The 27,189-nt window shown below is 51.5% G+C and overlaps 1 protein-coding gene across 1 annotated transcript in view; it reads left to right on the top strand.

The window, feature by feature from the left end:
- POC1A (POC1 centriolar protein A) overlaps window positions 1-22,436 on the top strand; it is a 116,794-nt gene extending 94,358 nt beyond the window's left edge. The window contains exon 11 of the mRNA XM_072876525.1: window positions 21,618-22,436. The gene's annotated coding sequence lies outside the window, so the exon portion shown is untranslated. The remainder of the gene's footprint in view (window positions 1-21,617) is intronic.
- The last annotated feature ends 4,753 nt before the right edge of the window (window positions 22,437-27,189 follow it).

Raw genomic sequence — 27,189 nt, 5'->3', positions numbered from 1 at the left:
TGTTTGGGTGGTTTTTGCACCTGTTTCTGTTGCAGGCTCTGTCTGCTGGTACAGTGTCTCGATAGTGTTAATACTCCTCATCCCATCTGGGTGAAGCTGTTGGCATTCCCAGGAAGCTTCCGGTCCCCTTCCCTCCTGGTACTTTCTACATCTCTAAGAGCCCCTTGTTGGCACTATCACAATATTTCACTCTTTCATTTGCAGGAGGCTGAGAGCTTTCTCATTTCCATGCTTATTGGGTTGATTATAAATCTGAGTTTCTCTCTGCTCTGCCACAGACTGTTTTCTGTTTCCAAGCTCCGAGTCTGATAAATCATAATTTTCTCTTAGATTACGCTAATGGAATCAATTCAGTGATGTTCTTCCATGCTCTTGCTATAAGCTTTCAGTGGCTTTCTGCTGAGAGACTGACATCGTTTTCATTGAAATGAGCTTACGTTGTGATGCGGGTGGGTGGGGAGGAGGGGACTCAAAGGTATGTGCAGCCAGTTTGCTGCTAGGAGAAGGCTGTTCCTGCCCTGATCTGCTGCCACTGAAGCGATGACAGAAATGAGTTGCAAGAGCCTAATTCATCAGCTTGATCCTCAATGTTGTGGACTGGCCTTTGGGGTGGGGGTGTGGAGGGGAGAAGAAAATTTAAGCTATTCCAACATTCATCAGTTTTTAAGCTTTGCTTTAAAAATAGCCTTTGCTTCCTTTTAATGCGTAGTTTTTAATGTAGAGACCACAGAAGCAATTTGTATATAGTATTTTAGGGAGAATGGCAATACAAATGACTTGGGCACATTTGATATGGACACTTTTTCTCTTCAGATGTTCTGAGTGAATCCATTTGAAAGATTTAATTGTGCTTCTAAAACAGATGAGATGCTCAGGTGCTGAAGGTCAAGCCAGTGGGATGCAGAGAAGGTTGCTTTTCTGGACTCAACTTCTTAAAAGCACTCATTTGATCAATACAACGTATTGTTGTAGAGGTAACCCAGGGTGAGTGGGTGTGAGGAGGTAGGAGGAGAGGGAATCTAACAACCTCTGTATGATTTAGGTGGCAAGAAAGGTAATCTGAAGGGAATTTCTTCTGACAGTAGTCTCCATCTCAATCACTTCCTTATCCCAAATCTCAGCAACTTGCTCTCTCTTAATTTCCCCTCCTTACAACCTCTTACCTGGAGTAGGATATCAGGACTTAAAATGTACCAGCACTTCTAAAGGGTGGCTATGGCTTGAGAGGCAGGCAAGGTGTGGAAAATGCAAGATTTAAATTATTATCCTTGTGCTTAAACATTGAGCAATAACCTCAAAAACACATCTGAGGAGCCCAAGTCCTATTGCCCGTCTTGTCCTTAGGCTCCATGCTTAACTCTATCCACTAAGCACCATGGTTTTTGAGCGCTGAGGAGAGAGTAGCCTCCGGAGTGAGTTAAATCCACTTTTCCTTTTACACTTACAATCTTTTTTTGACTTGGGAACATCTGCAGTGGCTGATTTGCGAAGCTGTTAACTCGGGGAGCAGTGGAACAGCCGAGTGAGGAGCAGCGCATTGTTTGTACTTGGGCTGACATTGCTTCTACGCTGTGTGAGGATATATCCTACCTTGAAAACCGCTTGTGGTGAACTCTCTGCACGGGGGAGGCTACAAAGAGTTAAAGGTTTTGTTTTGGATCTCCAAGGCATGCTTGAAGCCAAGTTCTTAAAGGAGTTTAATTTGTTGCCATTACATTTGCCAGATGTATGACCTCACTAAACTTTTAGCAACAGTTCTTTGTGCCGAGATTGGCCTCTGGGGAGCCCAGCGCTGCTGCAAATGGCTTTTTGGCTGCTATGAGTATGGAGCATGTTAAACGTAACCGTGATCTGTGAAAAAGTAAGAATCTTCAAGCACTGCCCACTTTCCTTCCTGTCTGGGAGCTGGAATTGGACAGATACCACAGCTGAGCTCATAACTGAATAGACAAAAACACCAGAGCGCTGTGGTATTGGCTCTTCTGGCCGGGAAGCGAGATGGCCAGGAGCATCCTCTGCCCGCAGGGTTGTCACTGGACATGAGTCCACCAGCTAACTATAAAATAAAATCCAACTATGATCTAAGTAGCTGGGCTAAAACTAGCCAGCCTCGTGGTACCAATCACTTATTATATAACATCTTTAAAGAGCTGCTTTTGAACAAAATGTTTTTTGAAACACGAGTGAGTAGGAGGGGAGGGAAGCGAATCGTTTTGCAAAGGTTTGTCACTTGTGACGTGAGAGCAGGGCTGCGTTTCTTCTCTTGCTTTTAGAAATGGTTGGTCTACAAGTGCTTCTCAAATGGCATGACCTGATCAGCTGTAGTTTTGCGAAGGAAATGCAATGGGAAAGAAGATTCTCTTATTGATGCTTATCTGCATGTTTAACCCGGATTTAGTTTGCTGTAGGAAGCTTTATGCGTATCTCCGGGAAAGCTGGGATCTATTTCCAGCTCTGCAACAGAACTGCCATCACAGGCAAACATCACTCTTAATCCCCTGTTCTCCTTGTCAGGGGAGATGCGTATAAATTACTTCCTCTTTCAAGGTACAGGTTCTGTGGATGAAGAGCTCGTTAGAGATTTGAATGTAGAGTCAGGGAAGAGAGAGGTGGGCTTGCTTCCAGAGCACAGGTATCTAGCGTCCTTTACTTTCCTTGTAGCACAGCAGCCAGCGCTGCTGGGGGATGTGTGCTGGGTGCCTTTCTGCTATTCAGCACCAGGGCTTGCTGTCACCTAGGGCTTCAGGTGGAGTTTGAAGTTTACTGGTATCACTTCTGAGCAAAGATCAGGCGTACATGCTTACATCAGTGCATTGGGAGAGGGTGCTGTGGGGTGGTTTCTGGCGGGGGAGGAGCATCGTGAACCACTGGGGATGTTCTGGCAGAGGGTAACTCATGGTCTGCTTAGCTGCAGCTGAGACAGGCCAGGTGACCACTGCTTGAGGCCATGAATTTGCCATCTGTGAGGAAGTCTTTCCCCAGTGACCACCCTTTTATTTCCTTATACTCACTCCAGCCCTCCAGTCCTTCCTCCCTGGTAACGCAATACAGCTGGAAACACAGCATTTTGTTGTCACAAAACAGTTAGGCTGAATCAGCACCATGACCCAGTGCCAAAAACCTGTCACATCGGTTCTCCTTTGCTGTTTCTGCTCCCTGCAGGCATCTTCCATGCAGCTAATAACTCACTGCTGCCTTCCGGACACCAGTCAAGCTGAGGATACAGTGATGCTCTGTGGGGCACAATGATTTTTCTGCAAATATCTAGTGAGGAGTGCTACAAGGCTGATGCTGCTTACTCCAAGAGCTTGTGGCTGCGTGGAGCGTGTGCCATTGGTGGTAGCTGTTCTTTCAGCTGGTGACTGAAAGGGTTAAGCTAAGTAGCTGTCTGGATGGAGCTCCTGCATGGCCTCACTTGCCTCTCTGGGGGCTGCTCTTGGCAATGTTTCCATTGTCACCTTTGCACAGCCCTGCTGAAGGCCAGAACCGACCTTTGGTGTGCAGATCTCCCAGCTGGAGGAAGAACTTCACTGCTCAGCTGAAATGGGCAGATCTTATGGGCCCTCCCAGCTTGGGAGTGTTCTGGGCACCATGAGATCCTCCCAGGAGCAGAACCTCCTTGCAGCATGATATGGGCTGGAGGGGGGGCGGGGGTTCATTGCTTTTCCCATCCTGTGAATCTACTCTGCCACCTGTAGATGCTGTAACAGCAAGAAAGGCTCTGCCTGCCTGCTGCTACGCTTGGTCCATATGGTGTGGCAGGCACCTTGTGCTAACCAGACTTAACCAAGATGGTTTTCATCCTAGGAATATCCTTTTTCTTTTTTTTTTTTTTTTTACTTCCCTCCTATCTTCCAGTTGCTCAGCTTTTCCAAAAGGCTGTGGTTGCTTCAGAGGACGTTGTTCCTTTTGTCCTAGGGGCAGTAGGTGTTGCTTTCTACATCAGTGTCTTCTGATGCAGGCCTGCGGCTGGAAAAGCTTCTCGTTGTGTGTTGGGCTCACTAGGCAAGAGCTTTCTCTAGGAGTTAGGGATGAAGATTTTGGCTTTTGGCACTTGTTCCCTGTGAGCATCGGTCAGTACAACCAAGACAGAGGTAGTTGTGCTATTGCAGAAGCTGCTGAGTGCTCCGTTTTCCTGTACTAAACAGGGTTGGAGCAGAAGTGCGTGACATGCTGCTACTGAGAACTGGTGGACCGCAAGTCAGTACAATTGAAAGTTTCATCTGGCTCGATCGCAGATCCTTGGAGAGACTCCGGGAGTGGGAGGGCAGGCTTTGGTTTTGCAGCTTTGCTTCTGCGGCGTTTTGTCCCATCTTGTGTCCGCCTGTGGTGGTGGTAGAGTTTAAGAAACCCTTCCCCAAAGCAGCTTCAAACTTGGTCAATGCAGCGAGGTCAAGGCGGTGTTCGGGTTCTGTTTTTGAGGTCGTAGGGAAAGACGGCACTTAACGTGGAGAAGCTTTGCAAAGCAAGGCTGTAACGAGCCCCTCCTCCACTTGCTGTTTCTTCATTTCTGCCACTCTCTGCGTTGGGCTGCAGGTGAAGTCCCTGTTAGGGTGGTGCTTTCTTACGTGGAGGTGGAACGAGGCAAAGGGCTGGAGTGGAAATGGCAGTGTACAGCTGGGAAGTGACTTACCCCAGGCTTCAGGTCCGAGAGCAGAGGTGGGGAACAGCGGGGCCTGACTCTGTTCTCAGCACTGATGCTACCCAGGAAAGGTGCTCTCAAACGCTCCTGCTCACCGGGCATCTCCCCTGTCATCCTCCGCAGCAGCGGTGGCACGGCTGGGCAGCAGCTGGATAAAAGAAAACTGTAGGATGGGGGGAATGTACTGGAACAAAAGCTCTCAAGATGATGTCCCAGCAGCAGAGACTAAAATTCTGCATGCCTGATGGAGAGGAGTGATTTGGGAGAGGTACAGCTGCCTTGCCATGGAGCTGTTCTCTTCTTCAAGAGCTTGGTCTTCAGTACGGCAATGTGACAAAATAGTACGGGTGCTTCCACAGCTTCAGGAGTGAGAAAAGCAGGCTTCGAGCTGCAGGTTTGTGGAGCAAGACCCCTCAAGGTGACCCAGTTGAATATGGCCATACCTATGTGCTGTTAAGTTGATTAACAAATACCTTTAATGCTACTTGATCTTTTGCTTAAAGATCGATGTGTGCCTGCTGGGTTATTTTTTTTGTAGCTTCTGTTTGTTTCCTAAGGGAGAGGTTATTTGACCTGTGTATTTGTGTGATGTGTTTCTTTCCTTTACTCTATTATTTATGAAATCAATAGATCTTAAAAAGGAACATTTGCTGCAAAGTGTCTGGAGCAAGGTGTGCTAGAGGAGAATGCGAAAACCTGCCTGCTAGCATGGCCTTTCCCATCAGCCAAGTGTCTTTGCCGGAGAGGGGGAGAGGAGCTCACCTGAGCACAAAGGGGTGGTTTGTCCATGAAAATGCCTTGACAGTGGCCCGGGTGATGGGGGGCAAAAGCAGAAATTCTTACCTGAGTACCTGCGGGTCAGGCAGTGAAGCAGGGGCTGGAATAAGGGTGGGCTATGGGACTGGTCTTCTAAATTTGGCAGCCCAAGTGGGAGAGGGGGGCGTGATCCAGGCTACGTGCTGCGGAGGACACTGAAAATTCTTTAGATACCTTTAACCAGGGCTGTTGTGGTGGCATTGAGCAGGCTCGGTTTGCTCTGGAGACTTTGCAGCAGTCCACGGGGCTGCTTCGACTCATCTTTAGAGGGCAGATCCGTTGTTGCTGTGCAGCACCCTGCACAAGATGGTATAAAGCGTCCATGCCAAGACTGTCCAGACTGTTGTTTACTAATACACCTGCAACAGCCCAGGATTTTGCCTGGCAAGGTGCCATGTGTTCCTTTGTCTCTAGGGTCCCATGCCCCACACTGGCCTGCTGCTTTCCGAGCTGTGGCTTTGCCAGCCTTCCCTGGAAGGAAAAGTCAAATTCTGTGTGTAAGGAGGAAGTAGTGAGCAGTCTCAGTTGACCCAGCCAGCCGGGATATACTTCGTAGCCATGTTTTGCAATGGGATCCATTGGTGAAGGGGCTCCTGGATAGCCAGAAATGTCCAAGGCGCGGCTCAAGAGCATCCTGGCTTTGCCTTCTCCCTCTGCACCCACGCGAACTGGAGAAGGGGCCTCAACCTTCAGCCTGGCTCAGGTATGGTCACGAGCTGGTGTGAGCAAAGAGCCCGTGCTCTGCTGGCTCCAGGCGTTAGTAGCCCAGCGCTAACATGGCCTTTTTAGAGGAACCGAAGCCACCAGAAGAACCAGCTTCTGAGCCAGCTGATGTAGTGCCTGCCTTTGATATCAGCTGGGGTTGTGGGCAGAGGCATCTTCTGCAAACAGTGGAGCTGAGTAAGAGAAAGTGCTTATTCCCCCCTCGCCACTTCTATGTTTTTCCTGTCTGCTTCCCTCAAGTCAAAGCTAGTCTGAGTCCCAGCAGGTCGGAACACAGATGCCTGCAGAATAAGTCCTTGGGGGATGCCCCAGAGCTGGAACAGGGACTGGGGGGCTGCAGGGGTGGCCCTGAGAGGGGAGAAGAGTCATGGAGAACTCGGGCAACATGACCAGGGGGAGCTTGGGGATAAACTGCCCCTTGCTGCTACCAGGTAATAAATTAGGTAACCTGGGCACCAGGCAGTAAACCACTCTATCTTCATGCATGGGGCAGCAGGGGGAGGGAGCGCGGGCGGGATGGGGAGCGCAGCCCTGCAGGGCACGGCAGCAGGGCGCACGTGTAGGTCCCGCTCCCGGGGAACAGGGAGCTCTCCTGCGCTGCCATATCTGCTTGTGGGGCCAGGAGCAAGCACCCGGGTGAAGCCCTGGTCCCTTGCTGCTCCACTCTGTGGGATTTCTCTGTGATAGCATCTCCGGATGGAGCACGAGAGCTGTGCCAACAGCCCCTCCAGCACCTGCGCTCCCCAGCAGTGACTCCTGCATGGAGTTACCTCTATCACCTCCCTGGTGCAGCAGCTGGCAGGGAAGCTCCATGTTGTCTAACTCAGCGATGGGTTTGCTGTTCCCAGGCTGTGGGTGAGGGCATGGCCACAGCAACCAGCTCTGGTGCGGCCCCAGCTTGCAGCACGCCTGGGGTGATTTTGTCACCTCTGGCAATTTGCTGCCTCGAGCAACTGCCTGCTTTACCTGTGCCGAGAGCCAACCTTGCTCCCCACTTAGGAAGCGACGTTTTAACGTAGCAAGACTTGCTTGAGGGACATCTAGAGCTCGGGATCGGTGCCAAGGAGTTCCCTGCACTGGGAATCAGTCACTTGCTTTGCTTCAAGAAACAAAGTTGAACAAGTCTCTGTCTCTGCTGCCTTTCCCACCCCTCCGATAGCGACGGGCCTGTTTGTTTCCCTGCAGCCGGCGGGTTTCCCTGCGCTCCCTGCCCTGTGGCTCGGCAGCCCGTTTCAGAGGTTACATTCTTTGCTGCAATTACCCTGCTCTCCTGCCTCTCCTTACTGTGTGCTGCCTTTGTTGCCAGCTCTCAGAGTAGAAGCAAAGATGAAAGAGAGTAGAGATGATTATATTTAATAGCAACGAAAATTGGTGTGGTGATGGGGGGCTGTTTTCCTTCCCTCTCTCCCACCTATTGAAGTTGGGAGGCAGCTTTGAAACTGCACATGGTCATCTCACCAGGACCGTGCCGGGCTCCACCACAGCACTGGAGGGGAGGGGAAAGCCAGTGGCATGCTTTACGTGCATCCGTGTTATCTGGGCTTTCCAGCCTGGCCCCAGTAGTCAGGAAAGTAGCTTCCCCACCCACCTTTTAAATGAAAAGCCCCTTTGCCCCCTTCTGCAAGTGCATGCTGCCCTGGCCCCCCGTGGATTGGCTTGCCTGCCTTTTAGATGCAAATACCTTGCTAATCTACAATGATGGGAAAGGAGCAGCAGAAAGCTAAATGAAGGTCAGCTAAAGCCATCGTTCCCTAATTCACCCTGGCATTGCACAGGCTTGCTCGGAGAGCTGCAGGATCAGCTGCCCCTCATCCTGCAACAGCTGCTCTGGCCCTGTCTTGGGGTCCAAGGCTTTGGGAGAGCTGTTGCACCCCAGCGTGGCTGCTGCTGCTCGGGTTACACTGGGAGAAGGCTGCCGGAGGTGTAGAGGTGCTGAAATGCCAATCAGTAGATCCTCAGCAGACACTGCAAAAGCTTCTCTCCATCTGGAAGGGTGATCTGAAATGGACCCCATGGCAGATGAGGTGTCGGGAGAGCTCGACGGCTGTGCCAGCGACAGACGGACTGTGGCTGTGGTACCACCGGTGGAGGCAGCGTGTCTGCCTGTTCTCAGCGGAGGGAGTGGCAAGGCCACTGGTGCAGTGTGACCACAAAGCCCGAGTGTAAGTGCATGCTGTGGCCTTGGCAGGAACCTCTTTAAAAGCATGAATGTGGTTCTTATCCCAGTATTAATGTCCCCTTCCTTCCTCAAGCTAAGCCGTGATTTACCCATGGGGACAACTACTAGGCTCAGTCCCCTCCTTTTCTTTCATCCGAGGACACTGCTGGCCTCCCTTTCCTCTCGCCAGGCCAGCACCTCTGCCAGCAAGGAGAGGATGGAGCTCAGGTGTGAGCTGAGTTCTCCATCGCTCCTGAAGGATCCCTGAACAGGCAGGGAAGAGAGAGACAGCCCATGGCAAGGGGCTTGTCGGCCAGTAGACTTCCATCATTAATGTCTCCTAATGGCTGCTAACAGAAAGCTTTGGGCCAGAGAGATAGGAGGCTTTTCCTTCCCTAGGGGGTTCACGTGTTGGGCAGCACAGAAATGTGTCGTGTTCCCTGGGCAGTCTGTGATGGGATGGAAGGAGACAAGAAACCAAGGCATGGGTAGGACAGCCTGTTTGTTCCTGCTGTGAGCCAGCTGTGGTAACGGGTTATACTTGGTATAAAGCTCATCCTCATCTTTGTGCTAGGGGCTGCGCTAATCTGAAATGGAAGTTGGCAGGTGCCCCAGAGAGGTGACCATCTGCCTTGAGGCAGGAGACTAATAGATTTGTCCAGTAAGGCAGGGACAATGGCGGTGGGTGACCCTGTCACGAGGGCTGGCAGGTTCATTGTCCCCAGGGTGAAGCGGTGGCTCGGTTACGGCGTGCTGGAGGCTGCGTCAAACTTTCCACCGCCCTGGACCAAACGCTGCTCACTGCAAGCGGCTTCCCCCAGCCTCTGCAGCCAGAGCGCGGGATTTGACAGCGAACCAGGTGTATTCCTGGCGTGTGGCATATTTACCTCTCTGGTGCGGCAGCCCAGAACCTGCCTCCATCCTCCTGAAGCCCTCCTGTCTGCGCAGGCCAGTGCGAGACTTTCCTTTCCTGCTGGAGGGGGAGATGCTGGATCCGGCCCCACCTCCTCCCCAGGTATCTCTGCTTTCCCCAAGGCATGAACTGCCCCAGGGTGTTCGGTGAACTGTGGCTTTTAGGTGGTGGAGAGCTGGAGCCTGTGTTGGCCACTCCTCTTCTTAGGATCCCTTTGCCTTTATCCTACCTTTTTCCCACTAAACGCTCCTTGTTTTTATCCAGTGAGAAATTTTATGTGGTTTAACTGAGACACGATACTGATTTTCCTTTTTCCTGAGCCTTTCCTTTCCTTGAGTTTGCATCCTGGCTGGACATAAAGCTGCTTTGTGGCCTTGCAGGATGAGTTGCACATTGTCCCTGCAGCTGGTGGTGTTCAAATGGGTCCCGTTGCATCTAAGGAACAGATGGGCTGGTGGCAGACCTGTGCGAAGCGTGGGAGATGGTGTTTCCAGGAGGCTTTGTGTGGGGTCGTGTCTGACTTTGTGGTCTCTGTTCTTATGCTGTGCAGGGATGAAGTCCATCAACTGGTATAGCCCACTGATGGGCCGCCGTGGCTGAGTGGTGGCACGCACTTGGAAACCTCTCATCACCCCCTAGTGTGACAACCAGGTAAAGCCAGAAAAACGATGTCGGGAATGCTAAGGAGAGCAACAGATGTGAAACCTTAAGAGAAGAAATGTGGTCACAGCCCACTGTCAGCGCAGCAGGGTCTGATGGGCCAACTCTGGTTTTTGTTTGTTCCTACTTACGCGTGCCTCTGTTAAGAAGCCTGGCCTGGCTAAACCACGTTACCAGAACTGCGTGCGCTGTGTTTCTCACCACACCCTGGCAGTCATGGGCTTCTGCAGGGCCCATGGCTGAGGTCTTTGCCTGGAAGCTGAAGCCTGGTTGATGGGTTCAGGGCAGTCGGTGTGTAGAGGAAGGGGACCCATTCCAAAGACACAAGGGAACCCTGTCTTTCCAGATCCTCTCACTAGCATCAAGGCCATCCTTGTCTCATCTGCAGACATGAAGGGTAAATCTCTCTTCCTTTACTTTCCTGTGCTAACAGATCAGGACTTCTTATCCTTTCTAGGTGGGCTTTGTCTGCTAGAGTTCCCCTGTGGAGGAAGGGGCTGTTCATGGGCTGGGAACGGAGAGGCTTTTGCAAAGCCCCTTTGCAAAAGGCTTTCAGGGCCAGTCCTGTGAGCTGGACCTGACAAAGCAGGGCTGGAGGGAAAAACACGCACCACTTTTGCGTGCTGGTATGTGGGTCTCACCAGTGAGTCAACTTACCCCCAAAAGTCTTGGGTAGTGCTGGAAACGGTCCTTTTCTCCAGCGGGGGATCCTTCACAGAGCCCCACCGCATCCCTGCTGGTGGGTTTCTCAGGGCTCCTGTCTGATGAAAACCATCATGTAGAGGGCATGTCACGTAATTGCAGCGTTCATTGTGCAAGCATCCTTAAGATCTTTGCTGGAGCCCTGTGAGATAGGAGAGGTCATACTCAAACCACCCCTCGTGGACAGGGATCCTGACTCACTGGAAGGTGGACTGACTTGCTTAAGACCGTGTAACTTGTCTGCATGCGATCACGCTGCTATCTCCAGCTTGGACACGGAGATGCAGGTTTGGTTTAAGCTGGCTGGCTAGGGTGCTGCTGGCAGTGGAAGTGCAGCACGGCTGGACCGTCCGGCTGTTTTGCTACTGTCTCAGCTGACTTTTGCAGCCTGCATGGAGCTCAGCTTCTGCAGCTGCAGTGGCTGAGCCAAGATCAGCACCTGTGTTCTTGTTTCTTTTGGCCGGGCCATCCCCTAGGACACTTGTGGCTTTGCCTTCTGGAAAGCACCCCAGCGTTTGGGTGCTGGATGGAGACACGGCAGTGCAGGGAGAGTTTGGTTTGGCTCTGGACTCCCTGTCCTGAGCTGGAGCTGGCGAGCTGAGTCCTGAAGACCTAGGCCTTTTCCTCCCATAGATAGGGATAATAATTTCTATTAATGGGGTGGTGTGAAAGTCAAAGCTAAGTGAGCAGAGGTAATGCTGAAAGACATGCAGGTGTTGGAAAGCTAGAAGTTGTCCACGCTCTGGTGATGTTCTCCTCTCCACTAATAGAGTCTAGGAGGCAGAAATGTCAGTCAAAACACGGGTTGCTGAGGATGAGCCAGTCTCTTTGGAGACTGCAGAACAGCATCCTAAAAACAGGTCTCTGCAATTGCCTGCATCCCTCACCAGTGTCCATGCTTGGCTGAGGAAATAGCTCGTGGCCATGTTGAAATACGTTTGGTTGGGTCACAGCCCAGGTGTGGAGCTGCGGGTGCTGTTTGATTTCCTGTGCATCTTATGGCTCATCTCTTGAGCGCTTTCTCAAGAGGCTTTCTTGTCTCCCACACCAAACCTCCTCCCTTGCTGACTCTCCACAAGCTGGTTTCTACACTCTTATTTTGTGACTTACGCCCTTCCTCTTTGTCTCCTAAGGGTTTGATGCTGCCTGGTGGGTTCAGTGGAGACCTCTGAGAAGGGAGGGATCCATCTCACTCCTTTTTCTTCCCTGAAGACTGCTTCCCTTGATACAAGACCTTTCTCCCCATTGTGTTGTGCTGAGTGACCAGGCATATATCCCTTCTTCAAGTCCATCTTCTTTGCTCACCCTGAAGATGCTCAGAATTTGCTGATAGGGTTTGTAGTGCCTGACAACCACCCCTTTCCTCGAGCATCAGGTGTGGAACGGGCTGCTGCTACCACTTTCAGACCAGTTTCCTCAGTAGCAGGCTTCAGGCACAAATCCCAAACTTAAATTTCCCTTCCCTCTCCCATTGCTGTGTTCAGCCAAGCCTGGTAGGACTCTGCCATCCCGAGCAGGACGCTGGGAGCAGGGCAAGCAGTAAGGTTCTGTGCGGTCAGTGCTGTGTGGCTCGGTGACTTGGCTTGTCCGGTGGAAGAGAAACACCGTCTCCCATTGCCCAGCAAGAGCTGCCGTGTGGTATGTTTCTGATATCATGCAGTGGGAAATCACCTCTCAAACCTGACCCACGGAGCTTGTGCTGATAAGCACATGCTGGACGGGGTCTGCCCTGGTTGGTCATGTTACGCCCGCATTGCACAAAGTGGATTGCTCAGGCGGTGGGGTTACTTCCTTCTCTAATTCATTTGGGGTGACACCCACACTTTCACCATTTCTTGGGGTGGCTCAGGGCATGAGGAGAGGCCGGTGCAACAGGCAGGAGAAGGAGCCAGGAGGTGAGGCTCCTGCTGCTCAGGCTGGCCGCTGTGGAGCAGAAGGGTTTCAGAGGTGCTTTTAATGGGGAGTCTACAAGAACTGGATGTGCTCAACACTTTCCCTGCGCCTGTGAGCTTGATCTGCCAATGGGCAAACTGGCAGCTCGGTTCCCCCCGCGGCTGTCGCTGTGTGGGGCTGCACAGCTGGAAGGAAGCCCGGGAAGCTGGTGTGTCCACTCCCCAGCCGTGGGGAAGAATTAGTTCGCTAAACTGTCCCCAAGACAATAAGCTGCACATCAAAGGCAGATGACGTTGGCCAAGCAGCATGCACGTGTATCTGCCCTTTGCCACGCAGCACTCCTTTGGTTCCTGCCTTGAGCGTGGCACCTGGGGGTCCGTGAGTGCATCCAGTGCGGAGTGGGAACAGTGCCTTGGGGGTCTCTGTGGTCAGGCCAGCATGCGGATTGTGGGGGCAGGTTAGGCTACATGGGAGGCATAATTGGGAGGTGACCATACCTTCTCTTATCTAAATGTCCTCAATTGTGTTTTCTGCAACAAAAGCTTCCAGGTTTGAGTAGAAATGAGTTTACCAGGTGGCTGCTGTGGTGTGGATGGGTGAGCAGCAGACGCCTGGCTGTGAAGAGAAGCTTGCAATAACTTGTCTTCGGTGCACGATGCTTGTGGAAAGCCTCCGGGCTGGCTGATTTCAACCATTTGCTTCCCCTGAACCCCCCACTTCGGGTCTCTGTACTGCCCAGGAGCATGCGATTTCATGCCGGGGAGCAGAAAATGGCAGTGAGAATATGGTGAATGAAGGGAAAGGAGTGTGGACCTCCAGCTTCGCCCTGGTTCTCTGGAAGACATTCTCTGCAGCATTAGGAAACACTTACTCAACTGGTCTAAGCTCTCGGTGAAGGAGCCCGGTTTCACTGCAGCAAGCATGTCCTCTCCAGCTGCCGTCGTCCGGGGCAGATGTCTGCTTTGCTCAAAGCCTGTGCAGCCTTTCTGTACAAACTCATTTTGGGAGGGATGTTTCAGAGCTCTAACAGTTTCTGTTGTTGAATATTATGACCCAGCTCAATAAAATTGTTTCTCAGCTCCCAAGCTGAAGGAGCTGGGACTGTCATACCCGTTGCGGGTGTTAAGTGTTCAGAGTTTAGGTTACACATGAAACTTTCCCTCTGCCCTGAAGCCAGGTAGGTTGTGAGCAGTGCCAGGGCGCACAGCCCGCTGGGCAAGGAAGAGCAAGTATCTTGGCGGAAATAGTGACACTGTTGCATTCCCTGATTAGTTGTCTTTCCTAATTTCCCCCAAATTTTGACGTCTGTGGACAGAAGAGCACTGCGAATCTTTTGCCATAAAAAGTGCCTTCGTCTTCCAGCTGACTCTAGATCTTATCGAAATATTTTGTGGCGGGGGTAATCAGTCACCCTTAGTGCAAAGTAATATTGAAATGCAAGTATAAGGTGTAAGACGCACAATTGGATGTTAGAAACTTTGAACCTCATTGCTCTTGTAGCAGTGATTTGGATCTCCCTCCTTTATGTTACATAGACATTATATAAGTTTTCATGTACTCAGAGTCATGTTGTGGAGGAGGCACCAAGCAGCAATTTTCTGTTTTTCACTCCCTGTTTAGAGACCTCTGGGGGTCTATGGGAGAAAAAATGATGAACTTTTTTTTATGACAGAGAGAAAATTTATTCTCTCTTTTTTAAATTGCTTGCTTTCTTATCTTGCTTTCTGGTTGTTCTTAGCCTTCCAGAAGGCCAAATGTTGTTTTTGTTATTGTTGAAATCTAATAGAAGACTTCCCATTGGATAGCATTGGGGAAAACTTTGCTTTCCAACGGTGGAAATTTTGGGAGTCTGTTAAGTGCTTCAGTGGGAGTCGTTCTGCAACTTCATCAAGGTGGCATCTGCTGCCAGCCAGCATCTACTGACTTGCTCTGAGTAGAGTGAAGTTGGGTGAAAGACTTTGGTGAAGAGCAAATTTGCAGAAAAATGTCACTTCCTTTATCCTGAAACCATTACAGATTCAGCCTGAGTCTGGTAAGGGCAGTGCTGGGGTTGTTGCTGCTCCCCCTGTGCTCAGAGCACTCCCTTGGGGTCGCGTCCAGGTGCAACTCCCTCTTGCTTCTGACAAGATCTGAATCCATGTTGCCCAGTTCCTAAATCGTACTCATCTCTTTTTTTTTCAGCATTTTTTTGGTCAAGTGGGAAGCTGCTCAGTTTGTACTGTGGTGAAGCCCATGGAGATCGGGGAAGATAAACCCTGAATGATCAAGGCATTAGACATCAGAGCTCATTTCTAAAATGTCGGGAAGGAAAAGGATCTTTAAGCCACGCACTCTGGCTTGGCAAAGCCGTTGCTGCGACGTTACCTACTTGGGTAACTACATCTGCGCGCCCTCCCTCTGGGCTTGGGTGACAAAACAACTCGTTGACGTTAGTGGTGTCCCCTTCCAAGTGATGTGGCTCTTCACCACAAGCATTGGAAGGCTGCTGTGACCTTCAGGTTGGTGAGGAAATCAAAGGGAATTGGGGCAGGGGCTTTCCTGTCACTGAAAAGTTCTTGCTTGGACTGAACTGCAAGGGAGAAGTGGCCAAACAAATCAGAGACCTCCAGAGCAGAGATGTCTCAGGCACAGCAGCTGTTCAGAGCAATGGGCCACTTGAACGAGACTCCCTTCCCACCACACACAGACCTTCCAAGGAATAGTGGAAAATAGTGGGTGTTTTTCTACATGCGCTTTGGTTTGGTCTGTCTGAATTTTGGGACCTTAAGCTCCCTCAGTCAGGGGCCCAATTAATAGCACATCCTTCAGGGTCACATAAAGCTGTTAAGTTTAATACTACTGCTGGGAGCTTTTGTAGCCCCTGCCAAGGAAGGTGCCTTTCTTTTGAAGGGGATGGGGTGGTAGGGTGACGCTTCCTCTGCGTACATCTCCAGGGAGGGAGAAAGGGCTCTGACCTGGAGTCTAATTCCAGAGATCTGGGCTGGAGGACCTGGCACTGGGGACAAGTGTAGCAAGGATGTTGTCTCACCTTCTGGGTGTTGAGATGTGACAACGCACCCTTGTGTAGGTGTGAAACGTCAGCAGTGAATGCTTACCAACGGTGCCTGACGTGACGTGCAAGGACCTGCCTGTCATTTTGGACCATCTGTTTCTTGCTGTGGAAGTGTCTCCTGCCTTTCCTGGTGTCTTCCTCAGCCTGGTTCTTCTCTTTCCAGTCATGGTCCCTGCTGCAGGTGCTGCTCTCTCCCTCTCCCCAGTTTTCCACCTGGAGCCTGCTCTGTAGCCTTCCTCCTGCCAACATACCGGTATCTTGGGTTTGGGTTTGATTTTTCATGGTGGATTTGATCCCTGAAGCAGTACCCCTCTTGTGAACTTGTTTTTCCTTGTTCAGGTAGTTCTTGCTGTCTCGCCCTCCCCTTTGCGTGGAAGAGAGGCACTCAGGCTATGCCTCTCTGACTTCCGCTTGCTCAAGCCCCAGGGATTGGAGAGCTTGTCCTGATGTGACCCCCTAACACGTGGAGCATACCCCTAACACGGGGTGAAAGTATTCATTGCCAAAGTAACCAGGGAAATGGAAAATGCCTGACTGACTGTATTTGAGCCCTTATGGTGGCTCTCCCAAAGGACTCTGCTCAGGGAAGAAACTCCCCTGGTCTTTTTTCCCTCCCTGTTCAAGGCTGGGCAGCGCTGTAGGAGCGTGTTCTTGTGCATCTGTGGGTGATTCTTACCCTGACCCCATAGCATCGGGTCCCCGGTGCAGGGAGAAGGGACCACGTGCCCATCGCGGCCTCATACAGATGGGAAAGGCAGCCCGACACGTGGCATGAGGAGATGTCAAGCGGGAAGTGATTGTAGTCAGTTTTGCCTTGATTTGGTGCTGGAGGGTGGATCATCCATTGCTCTCCCGCCTCCGAGACAGATGTTGTATTCTGCTCTGGGGCCGTCTTTCTCTGAAAGAAAGGGTGAAGACCCAGGAGGAGCAATCCCAGCCAGACCTGATCCTGTCGCTCTGCTCCCAGCCCCACTTGGTGCCAGGCACTGACTGCCTCCTCAGGGGTAGCCCCAGCCACCACCACGGGGGCTGGGTGGGCACAGGATGTCCCATGCCTTGGCACTTCTCCTCTGGCCATGGCTGGTTCTTGCTTTGTGCTTTCTCCTCCCTGGGCAGATGACAAATGAAGGAGAGCATTTCCCAGGAAATCTGTTCTGGGTGAGCCTTTATGGTGCCGTATTTATTTTGCCGGATTGATGCGTTGTGCACTTTTCTCTCTGGCTAATTCAAGCAAATGCACACAAATAATGCTGCTTTTATCTGCCCAGGTCCAGACCGTGCTCAAAGCCTCCTCTTGATGTGACTCACTCCTGGGCAAGCCCTGGAGAAAATAGATGTGGTAATTCAGTTGCAGATCCCGTCCTTTTCTCACAGCCCTGTGGTCAACTGGCTTTGTCAGACGTGCTCTGGGTAGCTGACGGAGGAGTGAGGTCCTCTGGGCAGGAGCCTTGCATCAGCCGAGCGCTCACCCCTGCACCTCCTGCCCCACTCCAGCCCTCCCAGAGGGATCCTCTGTGGGGGGACTCGTTCCTGCAGCCAATTTGCGACACCGTCTTCTCTGAGCCGTATCGGTTCGGTCCTGGTGGAGGTGTTGATGTAAACTGGGTTCTCGATCCATTGAGTAGTTTGTAAGAAGTAGTTCATAAAAAATGTGCATTGTGCCTTTTGTTGATGTCCTCCGTCTCTTCTGCAGGCTTCTGTGGGGGTAAATTTTGTTAGCTGAGAATTTTGTTGTTTTTACAAAATGATGGGGTTTTGTTATCCTTCTTTCCCCTTTCTCCTGTTTTCCCTTTCTGTGTCCTCCTTTTAAATCCTTAAGTAAAACCTCAACATAAAGAAAATTCCATATTTTAAGAAAAAAACCACATAAAATTGAAGGGGGAAGGTGGAATCCAATTTGATGAATAATAAATACTCAGGTGCAGAAAAGCCTCAGCTATTTTTCTCAAAGCAGCTGGTGCACTACTAGCTTGATTTGCTGCTATAAATATTGGCCAGGTTCTTTCAACTCTTCTGAAGGTAAATGAGAAGCAGTTGCCAGGTTTGCTTGGTATTGCATGTCTGGGATGATGAAAGGGCCAAAGAAACTGGAAGATCTGTAATTGCAAGTGGGGTGCTCAGCCATGCGGTCTGGGAGCCCAAGCGCTGAGGTGCAGCAGGGAGGCATGTGCTTGATGTGGGATCTCCCTTCGCCACGGTTTCTACCTGCCAAACACCAGCCTGGAAGATAACTCGAGCTGGCTCCAGGATGGGAGGATGCTAAAAGCGTTCCTGCCCAGATGAAGAGACAAACCTTGGTGACGTGACGCCAGGTGCACCTCCAGGCATTTGCATCGCTGCTCAAGGGCGAGGGGTTTGGAGTGCCTACACTCCCTGCACACCCCACGGTGACGGAGCAGTTGGACATCAGTGGGCAGGTTGGTGCTGTGATGCCTTTCCTTCCTTCCTTGTGCCTTAGAGGAGCATTTTTGCTTCCTCAGGTCCCACACATGACAGCTGAAGCTTTGTCCTCTCTCTGTTGTCAGTGAATCAAATTTTTATTCTGCTTTGCTTCGCAATCTGCTTTGGATGCAATAAACCCCCTTCTGCTTGACACCCTGGTAACTCTTAAACTTGCAGGACTTGTCTCTGCATCTCTCCATGCTTACAAAGCCCTTGCTGCTATTCAGCTCCAGGGCAGCCATCCTCCATCCTGCCCCCTGGGGTAGGTTGGTGCGGGATTGTGCGTGGTCCCTTTTGGCACGGCCCAAGCCTTGGATCTGGGCTTTTCCCCAGCCCTGCCCAGCACAGGGCTTGAGCACAGGCCTGAAGGAGGAGTTAAGTACAGCCTTCGTGGGTCCGACTGGAAGCATCTCCTGTTTCCAGCAGCAACCATGAGGGATGCCATGGGGTTAAAAGAAGAATTAGGGGCACGTGTAGACCTGTCCTTCCCTGGTGGGCAGCCCTTGCCAAGCCGTGGTTTAAGCTCTGCTTCCCCAGCATAGATGGTTTCCAATTCATCATGCTTAAGAGAGGATGGCTTCTTCTCCAGGAACTGATAGCCTCCTTTTTATCACAATTTAGGCTTGTCCTCTAGGCTCTGTGGAAATGCCCCCGTCACCAAGGCTGCTGTTACTGTCCTGAGGGGTTGCTCTACGCCCTGTGGATCGGGATCCAGGCAGTGCCCGCTCCACCGGGACGAGGAGGGCAGTGAGACCTTTCCATTTCTTCCTGCTCTTTCACCTTGCAGGTTCAAGACTGAGGACGAGGATATGTCAGGCTGGGACATGTCCTGCTCTTCACTGGCAAGGACTTTTCTCTGTTTCCTTGTGGTGGCTGATATCACACCCTCATGGGGCTGACGTGACTGGCTAAACTGTTGAAGAGACCAAGTCCTTGAGAATACTTATCTGAAGAACAAGAAATGTTTGGGGATGTTTGTCCCTTAGCTTACCTAAGGGTTATTAATGACTTTTAAGTGGAGCTAATTAAGCAGGTGTGTTGATAATGACATAGCAAGAGCTGCATTGCTACCAAGATAAATGTCAAGTGGTCTCCAACAGTCTCCCCCGTTGGTGCTACCCCGAGGGCTCGAGCAGCCGTGAAACCCTCTTGTCCCCAGTCTGGGAGGGTTTTACTGTTGATGGTTGGGGTTTTTTTTTAGCGACTTGGCCAAGGGGGGTCTCCAGCAGCACTGCCTCGGGGAGCCTGGCTGCGGTCCCTGCCTGTGCCCGGCTGTGCCACAGTCGGCCCTGGTAGCATCGCGGACATTTCCATGGCAACGGCACATGTGCGGCCGTAATAAAGTCAGATTACAGCTGCAGACAGGAAAGGAGTTTTCTGAGGTAAGAGCTCAAATGACTTGCAGAGTAGCGTTTTGGCTGGGGAAAGGCAGACTTTCCAGCAGCTAGGGAGGCCGTTTGTACAGTGCTAGAAATGCTAACAAAGATTGAGTGAGTTTTCTGGGATGTTTTTTTGCTCTGCCAAGTAGATTCCATGCACGCTTGTAGTAGGAGCTAAATTTAAAGGGTGATTGTCCAGAAAGGGCTACGGAGCAGGTCTCTGAAGTCTCTACCTGTCCCACAGGGCAATAACATGGGCTGTGTATTTTTTTAGAAGTGGCTTTAAAAGTTGCTGTGGGATCCAGTCTCAGCTTGGAGTCTGCTGCTGGGATGGCTGTTTGTCATGGGCCAAATGCCAACAGCCAGGCTGCGGGGAGAGCTTGCACACAGCCCTTGAATTTGATCTTCTAAGAGCAATAGCTGGGCAGGTCTGTGTTTTGGTTCGACCAATGATGAAGATGAGACCATGCTTGCTCTCTTGCCATGGCCAGCCTGGAGGACAGAGCTGCTCTGTTAGCTCTCAGCAGGGTTACCAGCATCCTTCGAGCTGACCTGAGAGGAAAATGGAAAGGTTCATTTGTTCTGCAAACCCTGGTCCATCCTGCTCTCCTTTGATCATCCTTCTATCACCTCTCTGCTGGGGTAATCAGGGTGCCACCCTCTCTCATGGTAGGTGACCTAAGGATCCTTGGGCCAAAGGACTTGCATGGTCCCTGTTCCCTCTGCAGCACACCTGCTAACCTCCCGTGGTGTTAGGGGTGAGGGGCAAAGCCCATAGCACGTGTTATACTGGTAGGGCAGGGGCTGCGGCAATGCCAGGGGCTACATGGCTTGGCAGATGATGCCTTTGCAACATCCTGACATTGTCTACTCCTCTGGAGCATGTGTTGTAGTCCAAGGGTATCTGTTTGGTATCTCTGGAAGCCTCTTCCAAATGAGGCCACGATGGGACTCTTGGTGGTTGTTGTTGATGGGACTGTTGGTTGGTTGCTCTCCAGCAGTGTCAGCACAGCAGCTGAGTTTGCAGGCACCCAAAATGACAAGTCCGTCGGCCCCAGCGTGGTAGTTCCAGCACGTTGGTTAAAAGTAGGAACCCTTTTAATGTGGTCAGACCTGGCTTTCCCTGTCCAGTTCAATTCCAGCTAGTAAAGTGAGATTCCTGGAGGGGTTTAGCAGTGCAATTTCTACTTAAGTATCTAAACTGTACACAAGACCAATGGGATTTAGACGCTACATGAGTTTTGGAGGACCGGGCATCTGAGCTGTGCTGAAGTGGGAGTGGGGATGCTGGGGTGGGGAGGACACCGAGGGAACTTGCTGCTTTCCGAGAACACCAGATGCATCTTGGTGAGGTTTCTTTGGTCTCTCCCCACTCAGTCTCGCGGGGTAACATCAAAGGAGGCTGCCAGTGGAAACAAATAGAGACTGAGGTAACACCTCGTCACGGGAGAGCTTCGGGAGCTCTGGCTGAGGGGAACCCGCCTGCCCGGCTCCAATCGGGCTGGCAAAGCTGGCTCTTCCCAGCGCAAAGCGTGCGGCTGTGCTAACCCTTCCCTGGGCTGTGTAATTACTGTGCATGGATGGGACTGCTGGCAGCTGCCCGGGGCGGCTGCTTACAGCAGAAATTAGGACAAGCGCCAGCGGGGTATCGCAGCCCAAGGAAGCTCCCAGAAGGTTTTAGGGAAGTATTTGGGTGTGGGTTAAAAAAGGTCAGGCCCCAGGTACTGCCAAATGTCACGGCGGTTCAGGACCACAAACACCCTGTGGCTTACTGCGTTCCCCCGCTGTCCCTGCCACCACCTCTCCTGCATCGTCTGTGACGTGGCTGTGAGCTGCGTGTGTGTTTTGGAGGTGTCACCTGGGTAGCACCCACCGACTCACCCGGCGGGTGTGAAAACCAGGGGCTGGCTTTAGCACCAGCCCTGCCGGAGGGACCTCAGCAGTTTCAAAGCATCCTCTCTGCTCAGCTGAGCTTGGCTCACTTTCAGCAGTCTTTCGCTCGAGCATCAAATTCCTTCTTGGGAAGTGTAATATTCATGAAGGAGACACGTTAATTAGCAAGCCGTCTGCTCCCTGCTTTGGCATGTGAGTAGGCGGTGTTACCTCTGGAATTAGGTTGAAATCCGTTTGGTATTTAGGTGCATTTGATTTGCAAGAGCTTGGAGGCCCTTTAAAGAGCACCTCTAAAGCACGTTGAGCTACACGCAACCTTCACATGATGTGTTTTCTCTCTGTAGGTCTGGGGCATGCAAGGAGACCTCGTTCCCAAGCTGATATCTCCTGGCTATCTGAATAAACTGCGGACAGCTGACCACCAGCAGTCGGAACAGATCCCATCATTCATGAGCGCATCCTCCCTTGCTGGCAGAGCATCCGCAAACAGATCCCCGATTATCTTGGACTTCGTCATGGAAGTTGCTCAGGGGAAGCTTATTCTGAAATTGCACTTTATCTTTGGTTGGAAGTCAAAAGAGCAAATTCCAGTTATGCAGCTTTGCTGCGGCCAATCACGTGGCTTTGCTGCTGTCCCCAGCCTGGAGGAATATTACTGCCTCCGTTAGAGTTATAAGCCCAAGGGTTATGTTTCAGCCTGTTATAGAACCCTGACAGCATGAAAGTGAACACAAAAAGGTACAAACACCACCAAACCCACTTAATTTCAAATGAATTCTTGGCTATTTCCACCACGAACATGGTTCCAGTGCTAGTATATAGTCTTCAAGTACCAATAAGTTTTGGCAACTTCTCTAGAGCACAAGGAGCCAGGATCTCTGGAATCCAGCTTTTTTTCCCCGAGTTTTTTCAAGAAGTCTCCCCCTTCTGCTAAATTCTAGGAGTAAGAGGGTAGAGAGTGAAGATGCTAAAAAAGACTATGAATCTTGCTTGTGTTGTAGTTGAGAAACAAAATTTTCTTCCCTTTTGTAAATGATTTCCAATGGTTTCAACATTTTTTTCTTTTTTTCTTTTAATTTTGCCACAGAAAAAAAAAGAAAGGAAAAAAGGGGGAGAAGTAATGAAAAAGCCAAATGTTTCATTTTCCAGTTAATGTCTTAAGAACTTTAAAGAGTAAAGAAGTGGCTCATACTAACTTTCTGCATGTGATTTCCCTGCCCCCCCCCTCCCCCCCAATAATTCATCCTGCCTTAAATTAAAACGTTTGATTTAGAAACTGGGGCAGAAGGTGAGTGTTTGTGGGTGTGTTGGCAGGGGCATCCTGAGTGGATAAAAGCTTTTGGAAGGGCAGCATGCAGCCCCAGCACAGCAGGATGAGCTATACTGGGACTCTCTTTGGGAAAAACCATGGTGGGTGCTGCTGGGGTGGACGAGGAGGTGAAGATGCCAGCCCAGAAAATCTTTAAATACTTCCAACACAGGAGCTCAGCCCCCACTCCTGTTAATTTGGGAGCTACTCCCAGCTGCTCTCTCTGGGTCCGGGGGATGCCCCGCTCCCAGGGTCAGGAGCCTGGGCGCCCAGCATCCCCCAGACAGGCCCTTGACCTCTCTGCCTGGGTATTTTGCAGGGCATCAAAGGGACTGGAGGAAAAAACCCAGCTTGCAATGAGGGCTCTGTGCCCTCCTTTCCCGTCAGACTCCCTGTGGAAGATGTTCATTGCTAATGCCATGTTTCTCTCATTTAAATGAAGGTTTCTGCATCCACATGCATCCCTGCTCTGGACCACACAGGTCTCCACTGCAGGACCTTGACCTCAGGGTAGATGGAGGCTTTGCTGAGCCCGTGAACTCCTGGTTATCTGCAGCATGAGGGTGCTCCCAAGCCAGGTTCAATGAGAGGGACTGAGCTGGGTGAGTCGTTTCCTTCCTGCCTTTTCTGAGCCTTTTCCCACCAGTGTCACCCAGTTCACCAAACATCAGCCCTCTGGGGCCGCTTCTCCACAGAAGTTTACTCAGAGCAAAGGTGTCAGGTGCACCCAGCCACGCTCCCCAGGGTGCTGGCCAACTCCGTGAGCAGCGAGGCATCATTTGCCTGGCACCTTCAAAAGCAAATCCTGCAGCGGGGGACCACTGTCGTGCCTACTTTCCCCAGCTGATGATGTCGGGGAGAGAAGGCACGTCGGGAGACAATGACTTCACGGAGCTGCTCCGGGAATTGGTCACCCCCTCCTCGCAGTGAGGGCTGCTGGAAGGGAGCCCAGGCGAAGCACTGCCAATGATGTCTTCATCCTCGTACCCCGTTACAGGCAGTATTTGCAAACGCTGAGGCGATGCTGTTCAGTGAGGAGCCAGCCAGCTCGGCTGATAACGTAGCTTTTGGTGGCTCTGCTCAAAGCCCCCAGAGCCTCACAGTGTGATTTGGCTTGTGGGTCACAGCGGTGGGTTTGGATGGCTCTGTGGGAGTGGAAGAGGTGAAAGGAAAAAACTGGCTACTTGGCTGCTTTTCTTGAAGTAAATGAGCTCTGCCTGAATGATGAACCCAGTACAGCTGTTTCTGGACCCCACAGCCCTGCAAGATGAGGATTTCCCCATTTACAGATGTAGTGATGTTCTCCAGCTGCACCTGAAGCACAAGCGGGGATCTCCTAATGCAGCTCAGCTCCCTTGGGCCAAATCAGTTGCTGGTGAAACAAACCCAGGCCTCAGCACGCTGTGAGATATCCCTGCAACCCACGATCGCAACAGAAGAGCGTTGCAGGAACACGACAGTCCTGGTGCAATGGCTGCGTGTGGCCAGAGCCCATCTGCTGTGTGTTGTGCAGGGAGGACCCCCATCCTGTCCCCCCTCCCACACGGGGCTGCTTTTGCAAGAGTGAGAAGCAGGTTCATCAAAGGCATCTCCACTATAGTATCAAAAATGCTTTAAAATTATCTGTTTTATAGAATCATAGAATTGTTTAGATTGGAAAAGACCTTTAAGATCATCAAATCCAACTGTTAACGTAGCACTGCCAAGTCCACCGCTAAACCATGTCCATAAGCACCACATCTACACATCTTTTAAATACCTCCAGGGATGGTGACTCCACCACTTCCCTGGGCAGCCTGTTCCAATGCTGGACAACCCTTTCGGTGAAGAAATTTTTCCTAATGTCCAATCTAAACCTCCCCTGGCGCAACTTGAGGCCATTTCCTCTTGTCCTATCGCTTGTTACTTGGGAGAAGAGACCGACACCACCTCTCTACACCCTCCTTTCAGGCAGTTGTAGAGCGATAAGGTCTCCCCTCAGCCTCCTTTTCTCCAGGCTAAACAACCCCAGCTCCCTCAGCCGCTCCCCATCAGCCTTGTGCTCCAGACCCTTCCCCAGCTCCGTTGCCCTTCTCTGGACATGCTCCATCACTTCGGTGTCCCAAAGTTTTGCATTGGGAAGGGGGAGAAAGGCAGAATGGATGGTTGTTGTAAGCCGCCTCACATGAAACACCAAAGGATGGAGGCAATTAATTAATTAATTTCACTAGCCCCATTAGAAGGGTGCTGGCCACAGCTCTGCGAAGCGGTTGATGGGGCTGTGGAAGGTGGCTGCCTCCCTTGCTTTGATCCAAACCTGTGTAAGCACCCGTGCTGGACGTCTGGAAACCCAGGGTCGCGCTGGCATCCTGCAGTGCTAAAGCCTGAGTTAAGAGACGGCTTCTCTTTGAAGTCGGGATCAATAATCTGTGGGGAAAAAAAAAAAAACAAAACAGGACCTCAGGACCTCCTCCTCTCTGCTTCCCCAATGGGGAAGATGTGACAAAGCCTTTCCTGTGTTCAGGGTAGTGCTCTAAGAAGAACAGGGAAGATTTCTAGCAGCCTATCTTCCAGGTAACGAACCCATTTCAATCTTGTGGTTAACTATATTAAATAATTACGGGATTTAGCTCATTTACCCAGGGCTTTTTCATGCCTCGTACTTGACGTGATGTCAAGTACGAGACAAAGCAATTAGGGGAGGTGCACTCCATGCCCAGCTCCACCGGGCTGCTCCGCCCGACGACGGTGAGCTCAGAGGTGTTGAGGCTTACATCGGCTGCGTGCTGAGCTTCTGGAGCAGGAGATAACGCAGCAGTAGTGTCCGAAGCACTCTGGGAGCCCTGGGAAGCTCTGGTGTGCGGCCGGGAGCTGTTGCATCTTGCTGTGTAATGAAACACTGCCACACCTGTGCAAATTTCCCCATAGCCTGGGGCTTGGGTGGAAATGTGTTGGATCATTAAATCAAGCTACTTAAGAGCTCCTTGAAGATGGAAGATGTGGAATCAGGCATATGAAATGGCAATCGTGCCTAGACGATCCCCTGAGCATCTGCCTGCCTTGAACAGAGCTGCTGTTTGCAGGGACTCTGGTTCTTGGCTTGTGCCCCTGGAGGGACAGGCAGAGCTTGCTCGTGCAGAAAGGCCAGCTAAGCTTCCGCTCTTTGCAGAGCAGTTGGGGCTCGCCTGAAAAGGCCAGGATGTCACTTTGCATTGAGGAGCCAGCCAGTGAGCTCAGGTTGGTGGTGCCTGTTAGGACGGGACCTAAGGGAGATCTAGGAAGAGGCATGCAAATCTGGGATGCAGACCCCAGGTGCTGCAGGGTCCACTCTTGAGGCAGAGTTGGTCCTGCTTTGTGGAAAAGTTCACACCGCTTTTAGAAAGGCTCTGCTTAACTCCTCTGCGTTTGTGCTTTCTCCTGGCCTCCTCCTTCCCCTGGACTGAGATCCCAATGAATTGGGAAGGAAGCTGGGTGGGAGAAAAAGCCTTTTGGTGTGAAAGGAGCCACAGGGTGAGTTGACACATGCCCCAACCTCATGCATTTGGGAGCTTCCTTAGCACGTTGCTGCATGCAGCCCAGAAGGCTGCTCCAAGTAGCTCGCTGCCTGTGTGCATCCCTGCGGGTTTCTGTGTTGCTCCCTCGCCTTTCCTTCCCAGGGCGTGTGATAACTCCTGAGAGCCAGGACCGTGCACTGGGGACTAATAATGCAACATCTTTTCCTTTGGTAGTTGAGACTGCAGGGTAGCCAGCTAATTGCAGGCGATATTTCATGCCACACGTTCATCCTACAGCTCCTCAATGGAGAATGGCATATCTTGCCTCAGGGCAAGGGGGTGGATCAGATCATGGGAGCCACAGTTTTCCCTTGGAGACTTGTGCAGAGCTGGAGCAGCTCCAAGCACTGTTCCCAGGCTTAGTGCCTGCTCTGTGCCAGGCTGCATTGGTACAGGGGCTGAGGGAGCATCCAGGTTTTGGCTGGCAGAAGAAGCCAGCCAAGCCACCAGTGCTATGAAGGCTGCAGGATCCTGCTGCAAGGCCAGCTCAGCTGCTTCTTTTGGAGGAGCCGTCTGCTCTGGTGCAGAGCAGGGCCAGAGACTATTTACTGGTGAGGAAGAGCAGAATGGGTTAAAAACCAGGTGTTTTGGGAGTGATTTCAGCTTGGAGTGTCTGTTTGGGGTAGCTGTGGGGGACAAGCCATGGTACCTTGATTGGTAAAGTATCCCCAGCCCATGAGTGTGTTTCATAAAGCTGTTTCCTTTGGTGCTGCCTGCTCCCTCCATGCAGCTTGTTGCTAATGACTCTCTGCATCCTACCTAGGAGACAGAGCCGATGCTGGCGCAGCATCAGCCGGGCTTCGGCCGGTACCCAGGGTGCCCACTGGAAGGGCTGTCACGCTGCGTCTGAAACCCAAACGCAATTACACGGTGTCTGCTAAGCCGCGAGGGGCTCACCTGGATCAGGCAGCAGACCGCTTCGCTGCCTGCAGAAGGTACCGGCAGCAGCCAGTAACTGGTTGCTTCTTATTGCTGAAGCATCATTGATTTTTACCAGCAGCTTCTCCTCTCTGTGACTGTAGCCCCGAGGCACTCTCTGGGCTGGGGCAGAGGGAAGGGGAGCTGGCAGGGTGA

This window comes from Ciconia boyciana, chromosome 11 (genome assembly GCF_034638445.1).
Source record: "Ciconia boyciana chromosome 11, ASM3463844v1, whole genome shotgun sequence".
In the NCBI taxonomy this organism is placed as follows: Eukaryota; Metazoa; Chordata; class Aves; order Ciconiiformes; family Ciconiidae; genus Ciconia; species Ciconia boyciana.
The sequence above is the reverse complement of the archived record's forward strand: the minus strand, read 5'-3'. Positions and strand labels throughout refer to the sequence as shown.